The sequence below is a fragment of the Nannospalax galili genome, unplaced genomic scaffold (genome assembly GCF_000622305.1).
Source record: "Nannospalax galili isolate Female #2095 unplaced genomic scaffold, S.galili_v1.0 scaffold146, whole genome shotgun sequence".
Taxonomy (NCBI): Eukaryota; Metazoa; Chordata; class Mammalia; order Rodentia; family Spalacidae; genus Nannospalax; species Nannospalax galili.
The window spans coordinates 1,469,307-1,480,893 of record NW_008357929.1 but is presented as its reverse complement, the minus strand read 5'-3'; the positions used below and the strand labels follow the sequence as shown (position 1 = coordinate 1,480,893).

General features: G+C 44.1%; 1 long non-coding RNA gene across 1 annotated transcript in view; it reads left to right on the top strand.

Moving 5' to 3' along the window:
- LOC115068054 overlaps positions 1-10,768 on the top strand; it is a 14,960-nt gene extending 4,192 nt beyond the window's left edge. Inside the window, exons 2-3 of the long non-coding RNA XR_003847439.1 lie at positions 9,716-10,267; positions 10,572-10,768. This is a non-coding gene — a long non-coding RNA (uncharacterized LOC115068054). The remainder of the gene's footprint in view (positions 1-9,715; positions 10,268-10,571) is intronic.
- The last annotated feature ends 819 nt before the right edge of the window (positions 10,769-11,587 follow it).

The window sequence follows — 11,587 nt, the reverse complement described above, 5'->3', positions numbered from 1 at the left end:
GTCTTTTACTGTTTTTTAATTGATGCACTGGGATGGCTGCCTGAGCCTAGCCTGGGGAGTCTGCCAGGGCTGGGAGTCTTGTTCTAACCCTCAACTCCTCCTTAACATTACTTAAAGTCCTCAGGGTTCATCCATGTTATAGCTCAGGTCAGGCCTTCATTCCTTTTTCAGGCTGAATGATGCTCCATTGTGTGCATATACCATACTGTATTTATCCGTCCATGGACGAACAGACTCCTGAGTTATTTCTACCTTTTGGTAACTGTGAATTAATGCTGCCTAGGACAGAGTGTGTAAGCACCTGTTTGAGGCCTTGCTTTTAATTCCTTGGGTAGAGGGGGAACATGGAGGGGTTTCAGTTTCACTTTTTATCTTCCCTTTCCTGCCTTCCCTCTACAAAGGCTCGCTGCACATCAGGAAAAGATGCTGGGTATTTGCAAAGAAGGACTTGACTGTTTTAAACTGGAGACATGCTCTAAGGGAAAAGAGTCAAATAAAAGCCAAGGTGCCCATTTTCCCCTCTTCCTCCTTCCCTTCTGTGCTCCCCACCATTCTTAGCCATCCCTCTTTCTTCTGAGTATGTAACGAGCGGCCTGGCCTCCTGTGTTTCTAAGGCCCACGCAGCAGAGCCATTGCTCCTCCAGGACTTTATTAATGCCATTTACGATTCCCATAATAACTACACCATGCTGTTTTCCCAACACCAGGCCTCAGAAAAGTCATTACCCTGTTGATCACAGCAAAACTTAATTCTGCCGTGCTGCCTGCTGGTGCAATTTGCTATGAGTAACTCCCTGTGTTCTGGCAGTAAAAACAAATTAAATTAAAGATCCCTGTTCACCAAAGGCCTAATTCTAATTTTTGCAAAGTTTCCGTTAAACAATATTGTCTGCAGAAAGCATGTACTGACATCCCCTCGGGAACCACATGGAAAGGCAATTCTAATAGAATTATTAAATTTTCTCATTAATTTCATGTTATATTCGCTTAGCATTTATTAATAATATTAGGAAGACTCAAAGATCTGTCCTCTTTGGATTCTGTAAAGCATTTATGGAAATTAGACTTCACTGGGGAGACAGTTTCCAGTGCTGAAAATCACAGATGAACAAAGCAGTAAATTAAAAAGGAGTTTGCTTTGGCAATAAATATAGTGGCAGGATCTTCCTTTTTTTAGTGCTGTGGAAAGTTTCAAGGAACATTTTAGCATGTTTTTTCCTTGCAGAAGTCTCATTTCATGCATTTCCCCTTCTTTTGGTGACAGTGACTTTCACTTTGCCTTCCAATTAGCAGTCTTTGGAAGCTGTGCGTAATGTCTGGGAAAAGCAGAGAGGTTCCCCTACAGATGGGACCTAGAAGAGCTGGAGGCTTGTGTGAGTGTCCTTCTCTCCCTGTGGACTGCTTTATTCTTCCCAAGTGACTGTGGTGAATTAATTGGTCAGGCTCTTCCGAGTCACCATCAGGAAATGGATGTAGCATCTCAGCTTTCCCAAGTGCAGGTGAATTGCCCGGTGCTTGAATATTAGCATGGGGGGACTAGGCACAAGAAACAAAGGCTCACTGAGAATCCACCAAGTAGGAGGGACAAGCCACTGGATGCTTTTATAGAAATTAAAAAAAATTTTAAATTTTATTTTTTAACTTTATGTGTACAAGTGTTTTGTCTGCCATGTATGTAAGTGCACCACGTATGTGCAAGGCCAGAAGTGGGTGTCAGATCTCCTGGAAGTGGATTAAGGATGATTATTAGCTGCCATGTAGGTATGGGAATGATCTTCTTAACTGCTGAGTCATCTTCCTAACCCCAGGATTATAAAAAATAATATTCTTAACGAGTCTTCAGAAGTAAGTACTTTTGTCCTATATTATGGATAAGAAAATGTGCCCAAGGTCATATAGCTTTTATATGACATAACTAGAATAAATATTAATGACAATAATGAATATTTAGTCTTTTGTGGCACAAATTAATTTCTGAGAACCTGTCTTTCGCTAGGCTTTGTGGTTAGGCAACAGTGAACAGGAAAGATGTTTAATCCTTTGGTGGGGGAAACAAAACAAAACAAGCAGTTATAATGACGAAGCATGGCTGGGCATAGTGGTACACACCTATAATCCTAGCCCTTGGAAGGTGGAGACGAGAGGATCACAAGTTCAAGATCATCACTGGCCTCAAAATGAGTTTAAGTTCTGTCTGGGTTACATCAGACCCTGTCCCAAAACAAAATAAAACAAACAAACAAACAAAACACCAAGCATGATGGTAGTAGTAACCTCAGCACTCAGGAGGCTAAAGCTGGAGGAATATACATTCTCGGCATCTAGCAAGATCTTGTTTCAAAGGTAAAATAAAACAATATGAAACAAAAGAAGCAGTTACCATAGAGGATGAGAGCTAGTGTGAAGGAGTACCTCATACTGGAGGTCACAGAAGGCTTCCGTGGAAGGAGGACAATGCTTAGAGCCAAAGTGGCCAAATGCTTTGAGTAGCTAGTGGAGGAGAAGAGAGAGAAATGGGGTCAAGGCAGCCCCTTGTAATGGAGAGATGTGTGTGCCATGCTGGGAAGCTTCAAGTGTCCCATCTGGTTGTCACGTAAAGTCTAGCAGTGACTGATTCTTAACCCCAGCCTCTTTCTGCAACAGGAGTGAAGTTGATTTCACAAATCTTACATGTACTGCAGCCCCAAACCATCTTGACATTCCATTTCCACCATCAAGGCTCGGAGTTGACACATTGCTTATGGGTGTTCAATTGGCAAAGTCTATTAAAATATTCCAAATATGAAACAACTATGGAACACTTCTTATCCCAAGAATTTTAGATAAGAGATGCTCGACCTGTTTTTGAGATGAGCACTAATGTTCCCATCTACCTAAACTCTAGATGGGACAGCCCATTGTTAAGTTCTTTGAAATGTATACCTGCTCTCTGAGGACCATGAAAAAGCATCATCCTGTCTCTGGAGACCACAAGTCTGCAAGCCCTGTAGGTAAATGCTGATCTTAAAGGTATCTGTAACATTGAATCCAATGCTGGAGGCTGCAGAGAAGAATCCTCTTTCGTTTCCCTTGGAAATTCTTAGTCCCTGGCAAAACAGACATTGTCCACTATGGCTCTGTCTGGGTGGGAAGTGGGTCCCAGTGAGACAGGAGAAGCCATCGTGCAGATGTTTCTGTTTATCTAAAACAAAACTCATCTGAATTTTTCAGAATAGGCCAGAATAAGGACTTAAGAGATACATTGTTAGGGCAGATGAGCAAGATTAACTTCTCCTCCCCAGTGAAGTATTTGTGCAGAGAATAATTTCCCTGGTGGGCTCTAAAATCAGAGTCTCTTGAACATGGGGGATCTGAGGTGTATGGGAAGTTGGAAGACATGGCTCATCAGTATCTTAAAGAGCTTCACAGTGGGCTGTGAGGTATAGAATTCAGGTGGATGGGAAGGTTTCTCAAAACCCTGTAGCTCGATGCTCATGGCAGACATGTGGACAATCCCTCTTCTGAAGGACTCAGGTTCAAATATCAGTGGTTTTCAGAATTTGAAAGATTTGCATAGACTTTACTGGTCTGAATCATCCTTAAACTGAAACTCTGAAATAGAAAATGCTCTGAAATTTCCATTTAGTGACATGGTGCCGAAAACTTTCAAATTTCAGAGCACTTCCGATTCTGGCTGTTTGGGTCAGAGATGCTCACCCTGGCCTGCAGGCCTTGGTCCTCTTTTTTCTTCTCTCCAGTTGTATCTCTCTGCTTCCTGGCTTGAGGACCCACACGTGTGTGTGCGCCTCCATATGCTGCTCCGATTCCTTTGGAGCATCCTGGGGCTTCTCCTTTCCTCTTCACCGTCATGCTTCCCCCTGGCTTAATCGTAGTGTCTCAGGGTGGGCTCCTGGAAGAGCAAAAGTCGTGCTGAGGGTTGGTGGGAGCATGAATTGCCAAAAAATGATCCCAAGGAAAAGGCATAGGAAGCTAAAGAGATGGGTCCTGGGAAGGAAGGAGAGCGTCTGTCACTATTTGACAATTGGAGTAGAGGAGGATTTGGAAAACAGGTTATTAATGCAAAAGTTATGTATTAATAATAAAGGTTAGGCGGGGTTGTGAGATGGCTCAGTAGTTAAGAACACTTGCTTTTCTTCCAGAAGACCCAGGTTCGATTCTCAGCACCCACATCGCAGCCAAGAACTGTCTGTAACTCCAGTTCCAGGGGATCTGACACCTTCTTCTGGTCTTTGTGGGCATTTCACACACATGGCACACACACATATGCAGGCAAAACACTCATGCACATAAAACAAAAATAATAAAGTAAAATAGTTCAAAAAATAATCAAGGCTAGAGTCTGTGAGGGTAGCTCAGTGGGGAAAGTGCTTGCTGTACAAGCATGAGGATGGGCTCAGATCCCCAGAACCCAGCTAAACACTGGGTAGTTGTGATGATTCCAGCCTGGGAATGTGGAGACAAAGGATCCCAAGAGAATCTGGCTAGCCACACCTGCTGTTTCAGTGAGCTCTGGGGTGAACTGAGAGGCCCTGCCTCAATGAATAAGGTGGGGAGCGGTTGGGGAAGATATCTGATGTGAATTTGGGACCTCCATCCACAGATGCACACATGTAGACAAACACTGGTAAGCACATGCGTGCCCACACACATACATGTACATCACACATACACACACCACACACACACACACACACACACACATACACACAAAATCAAGGGTGGGGTTAAGGAGAAGGTTCAGTGGGTAAAGAGAGACCTGTGGGAATCCCTAGCACCCATGTAAAAAGCCTGGTGTGGTAGTGCATGCTTATAATCTCAGTGCTGGGGTAGGCAGAGACAGGTAGATCACTGGGACTTACTGGTCAGCAAGTCTAATGGAATCAGTGAACCCCAAGTCCCAGTGATAGATCCTATCTCAAAAAACAAGACAAAGGATGACTAAGACATGCAACATTGACTTCTGGCCTCCACACGTGTATGCACGCACACACACATACACACACACCGCAATTAAAAAAAAAATCAAGGTTAGTGCTTGTGCAATGCTTCCCCTGTGCCAAGAACTCTGCCTAGAAGTTGGTTAATTCTTGTATGATCTTTGTTAGGCAGATATCATATATTGCAGATAAAGAGACAGAACCACAAAGAGGGAACACTGTATTCACTCACAGGTCCATACACAGCAGAGCCAGGGACTGATCTGGACCCCACGTTTGGCCATTCGATTATGCTGTCTTTCAGCATATTCGGCTTTAGAGTGTGCCCACTTCCTGTAAGATTTCAGTATCACTTATTCCAGTGTTCCTGACTCTCTAAGTTCCTGACTCCAGTTCCCAAATTTCTGTTGCTTCAAGCACTCTGTGTGTCTGTGGCTCTTTACCTTCCCACATTTTGCACATGAAATCACATTTCTGCAGCCCGAATTCCATTCTAATTGACTGATTAAAACAGGATTCTGTTTCAAGCTCGGTGTGTGACTGAGCACTGTCCTTTGCGTAGAGCTTCAGGTTATCCATATGAAAGAAAAGATAAATCTTGAAGTCTTATCCCTTTGAGAGGGTAACCACAATTTGGCTTCTTTTGCATCCTAGAGTGGGTTCAAAGCTAAGCTAAATTTCAGAGGACTCCAGCTGTCACTCTGGAAGGTGCTTTTTTTGTACCTATGTCTGGAAAGGATTTGTTCCCATGGAGGCTTCTGTACCTTACAGATATCAAATGTTGCTTGGAATGGGTGGGCCGGGACTTAGAAATCCTTTAATTTCTTTAAGGTTTTCTCTGTAACTGGGGGTACTCTTTGATAGTGCTTGACCTGTGCTGCCTTCTCCTAACACCTCTGGTGAACAGTTCCAGTCCTACAGCAGAAATGGGAATGGGTCTTATGTGGGAGGTAGGTGATGAGGCAGCATAGCTGAGTGGGTTAGCCAAGCTACTCAGTGTGGTCTCCTGCTGGGGTTGCTCTGTAACTGCTTGGTACTGATCCCAGAGACAAGCTTGCAGGAATGTAACTCATAAGACTAAGCTCACTGTTTAGCTTGTCTAACACATAGCACAACTTTCCTATAAAGGACTCAGTGTGGAGGTTTAAAATCAGGCTTAATAGTGGGGCGTGGTGGTGCACGCCTTTAATCCCAGCACTCAAGAGGCAGAGGCAGGCATATCTCTGTGAGTTTAAGGCCAGCCTGGTCTGCATAATGAGTTCCAGGTCAGTTGGGGCTACAGGGATACCCTGTCTCAAAAAGACAAAAATAAATAAATAAATAAACAAAATCAGACTTGAACTTATTATAGCACACAGATCAGTGTTCAAAAGTAAGTTGGGCTACTTTGTGTACTGGTGTTTTCAAGCATAAATTCTGTCACCAGACTGCCAGGGTTCAAACTTATCTCTGTTACTAGTTAGTTGGGTGAATTAGGGTTGGTTACAATATCTTTGTGGCTCAGTTTCTGATTTATGAAAGGATAACATTAGTCTCCACTTATTAAATACGTGTGTGTATGCACACATACACATGTGTGATGGCTAATCTGCATTGCCAACTTGACAGATTAAAGGGGACTCATGAAGCCCACTTCTTCTATCTGTGAGGGGCCAGGAGATGACTTTTTTGAACTCTTGCTTCCTTGGTTTCTTTCTCCAGCTTTATTTTTTAAAATATTTTATCTATTATTTTTATTTTTTATGTGTGAAGAGTGTATTGCCTGCATGTGTATAAGTGCACCTGTGTCATGCAATATCCTCAGAGGTCAGAAGAGAGCATTAGATTCCCCTGGAACTGGAGTTGTGGACAGTTGTTAGCCACCATGTGGGTGCTGGGAAGTGAACCCCAGTCTTCTGCAACAGCAGTCAGTGCTTTTAACCATTGTACCGTCTCTCCAGTCCCTCTAGCTTTATTTGTATATAATTCACATATCATGCAATTCGTGAACAATAGAGGAACTTTAATATATCCACAGAGTTGTACAAGTTCTGAAATGCTGTCATCACCAGAGAGAAATCAGTACCTGTTGGCAGTCACCTTTCATTTCCTTCCTATTCTCTTTCCCCTCATCTCCTGTCAATCACTAACTGCCCCCTTTCTCTCCCAATTTCCCTGTTTTACACATTTCATACACAGATGATTTTACCATTTGTAGCAGTCTCGTTTTATAAAGTCTCCGTGAACGCTGAATCAGACAGTGCTGGGTCATTGCAGTTACAGAACAGAATTCCATTATTTTGTAGCTTTGTGCACAGGTTTCTGTCAACTCATGAGTATATGACCTTACTTTATTTCATGGTCCTGTGTTAAAGCACTTAAAAAAAAATACTCACCATGGATTCATTGACATTGAACTTCTGACCAATAGCACTGCATCTCAGGCAGGAGTACAGCTCACCTGATATGTATTTTCTCTGCAGGGCACATCATAGCTTCTTGTACTTGTGTGAGATAGCATTTTAACACTATGCCTGGGTCATTTAAAGCAGTGAAATCATTGACAAAGAGTGTAAAATGGGCCAGGCAAGGTAGTACATGCCTTTAATCTCAGCACTCATGGGGTGGACACGGGCAGGTCTCTGGTTTACATAGGCCAGCTGGGACTACAGGGATACCCTGTCTCATAAACCAAGCAAGCAAACAAGCACTCAAATAGGTGTAAAATAGGGGCTGGACCCAGCTCAGCAGTTAAGAGTGCTTGCTGCTCTTACAGAAGACCAGAGTTCAGTCCCTAGCATCCACGTCAGGTGGCTCACAACTGCCTGGAACTCTAACTCCAGGAAATATGATGCCCTCTTCTGGACTCTGCAGGCACTGCACTCACATGCACATATACTACCCCCATATGTACATATATTTGTTGCTTTTCTGTTGCTATGATAAAACACCATGGCCAAGGCCACTTATAGAAGTAAGACTATTTGGCTTATGGTTCCAGAGAGATAAGAGCCCACCAAGGTGGGGAGGCACACAGCAGCAGCAGGAGCAGAAAGCTGAGTGCTCACATCTTCGGACAGGCATAGGAAGTGGAGAGTGACAGACTGGAAGTGGACAATCCATACACTTTCACCTGCCCCCAGTGACATGCTTCCTCTAGTATGGCCACATCTTCTAAAGGTTCCATGACCCTCCCCAAACATGAACTGAAACAGAGGCAAAGTGTTGCTTTGATTGACTGCAGCTGGGAGCATGTTCAGGCAGCTACTTAAACTCGTGGTTGCTCTGTGCATGTATGTACTGAGAGTATTGCTTCTGGGGTCACTAATGAGTTTAGTGAGTAGGTGAATTTGAAAATTTGGAATCCATGAATAATAAAGATTTATTGTAAGTGAAATCACACAACATGGAGCTCCTTTTAATGGCTTCTTTCACTACACATAATGTTCTTAGTCACCCAGGTTGTGGTATGTTATCAGCACTTCCACTCTAGTTTGCTGTGATTCATACTATGGCCAGAAGCAACTTGGGAAAGGGCTTATTTGCTTACACTTGCACAGTCCATCATTGGGGGAATGAAGGCAGGAGCTCAAGGCAGAAACATGGAGGCAGGATCTGAAACAGAGCCAAAGAAGAACAGTGCTTACTGTCTTGCTTCCCCTGGTTTGCTCGACCACTTTTCTTACACAGCCCAGGCCTACCTGCTTTGGAATGACACCACCCACAGTGGACTGGGCCCTCCTACATGAGTTAACAATTAAGAAAATGCCCTGCGGACATGTGCACAGGCCAGTCTGGTTGAGGAAGTTCCTCAGTTTAGACTCCTTTTTCCCAGGTATGTCTAGGCTTGTGTCAAGTTGAAAAGAACTAAAAACTATGTATTTGCATGAGTGTGTACTCCTGCATCTGGAGGCCGGAAGTCAATATCAGTGTCTTTCCTTGATTGCTCTCCACTTAATTTAAAAAAAAATTAAAAATTTATTTATTTTTTATTTTATGTGTATGAGTGTTATGCCTGTATGTAGGTAAGTACACCCATGTCATACAATGCCCAAGGAGGACAGAAGATGGTATTGACTTCCTTGGAACTGGAGTTATGGATGGTTGTTAGATACCATGTGGGTGCTGGGATTCGAACCCAGGTCCTCTGTAAGAACAGCCAGTGCTCTTAGCTGTTGAGCCATCTCTCCAGCCTATCTACTTTATTTATTGAGACAGAACCTCTCACTGAATCTGAGCTTCAGGATCTTTCTGTCTCTGCCACCCCAGTTCTGGGGTTACAGACTGTGCCACCTCACCTGGTTTTGATGTGAGTGCTGGGGATCTGAATGCTGGCCCTCAGCTTGTACAGCAAGGACTTTACTCACAGAACAATGTCCCCAGCTCAGAGGTCTGAATGTTTCTTGTGCCACATACCCTTTAGGTGGCCTGGTAAAATGCAGATCCTCTCCTTGAATTAAATTAATATAATTACAAAGGAAATCAATTGTATAAGGCTAAGGTTATTAAGATAACCTCACAACCAAATTTGGGATGTAGAAGTTCATGAATTTCCTTATTAGCATTTTGTACAGCAAGACTGATGTTCCCGCAATCTGAAGACAGTGATGAGCGCTAGCAGTGTTTGAGATAGCTGCAATAAACTTTTGTTGAACTATGAAAATATATGTATTTTTGATGGATCACAGATAACATCACTGACACTTGTGGCCTATATACATCATAGAAGGAAGTGCTAAGTTTTAATGAAAAGTTAATAAAAAGTATATATGCTCTTTTTCCCCTTTCCAAAATCACAGATCCTCTGAATCTGTCTGTCCTGGTGGAGGAACCTATGGATTCCAGATTAAGAAACAACACAGAAGGCTACATTCCTTCTAGAGCTTGGCATCCTTACAGGGAAGAGAAGAGATACCCCCACCTCCTTCTGCCACGCCTCCCATCAGGCTTTCCGCTGATGAAACCCAACAGGAAGCAGGAGGGGTGAAGATCCAGTTTGTGGACGTCAAATAGAACAGGTTGGGGTCGGGGTTGGAATTGGGGGTTGGAGAATAGACCAGAGGAGGACAGGAAGAGGTAAAGCAGCACTGAGAAAAACCACTGTGAAGACCGAAAAGGCTGTAAGGGTCATCTGTGATGAGCCTCTCTGTACCAGAGAGCCTATGAGTTGTGGACCTTACCTTCTAAATGGCACTGGGCTGAGAATGTGGTTCCTAGTGTGACCTTTGGAAGACACTGGAATGTCGCAATGCCTCTGTTGTGGATCTGGAGACTCCCAGCACATATTAACTTATTGAAGGCTTTGGGAAGACCTTCAGCAGAGAAATGACTCCCTCAACTTAGGAACACAGGTGAGCACAGGTGCTTGTCGCAGAGGCCTCCTAAGAAGAGTGCTCCAGAGCGCTATTCAGTCAAATGCTAGTTTAGAGCACTCTGCTGAGCTCTAACAGGTGGCGAGCTGTCAGAGTGCTTTTGTGTCTTGCCTTGTCATTAGCCTTCTTAGTATTATTGAGGCCCTGAGAGGGCAGGTGACTTAGGAAAGATCACACAGCTTGCTAATGGTCCAGCAGTCAGCAGAACCGGCCGCTCTGGTAGCTGCAGGGCTCTTATCCCTGCAACGTAATAAACCTAATTTCCTTCTTGTTCTTTCTCCAGACTATCAGGAGGAGTGAAGTGATGGTCTTTGCTCCCTTGAGAAGCATCTCTGAAAACAGTTTCTCCACTCTGGTGCCTCCTGTATCTCCTGTCTCACTGCATCAAGAATCTTGGCTTGCCAGTTGCCTTTAATCCCAGCACTTGGGAGGCAGAGACAGGCAAATCTTTGTGAGATTGAGGCAAGCCTGGTCTACATGTGAGTTCCAGGCCAACTATGCTACAGGCGATAGGGACTCTCTCAAAAAGACCAAAAAGATCACCTGCAGGAACATGTACCATGTACAGGAGAGAGCCTCTGCCCCTCTCCACCCCTATGCTTAGTTAGGATGCTTCCACCTTTAGACAGTGAGAGACTGAAGGAGAAAAGGCACTGTGTAGCCCTCAGAATGGAGGCCACCAGCCTTCCTCCTCAGCAACAAAGGGCTTTAAGGGTAAACATTCGCAATAAGCATTACTTCCTGAAAGCTGTCTAATATTTCCACACTTATTTTCTTCACAGTCTTGTGGCACCAGGGTGCTGCTTCTCAGATGAGGACCTGGTCCAGAGGGGCCATGTGGGCTGCCAGCTAGCAAAAGTAAAAGACAGGTCTGCTGTTAGGAGGTCTGGCAAATGGGCCCTGGGCTTCCTCTGGTTGCACTAGACTGCTTTGAAACTGAGGAGTAGAGGAGCAGAGGACAGTAATGACGGGTAACTGCTGTTCATGAGCCTGTGAAGAGGTGAGGAGCTTTGATGTTTAGAGCTGCTTTTTTTCAATTGAGCTTTTAAAATTTCATACATTTCCCATTCACATCCAGACCTCCCTCCCCCATCCATGCCTCCCTTTGTCCCCTCATCAAACCCTATGCACTCTGCCATACTTGCTGAGTCCTATTCATTCAGGTGTTTGTACCCAAATGTACATGCATCCACTGGAGTCTAGTCAGCCCATCCAGTGGTCACATGTAAGTCATAGTCTCCCTCACCCAGCAGCGATCAGTCTCAAATAGTTCCCAGTCTAGTGCTGACTTGCCAACTA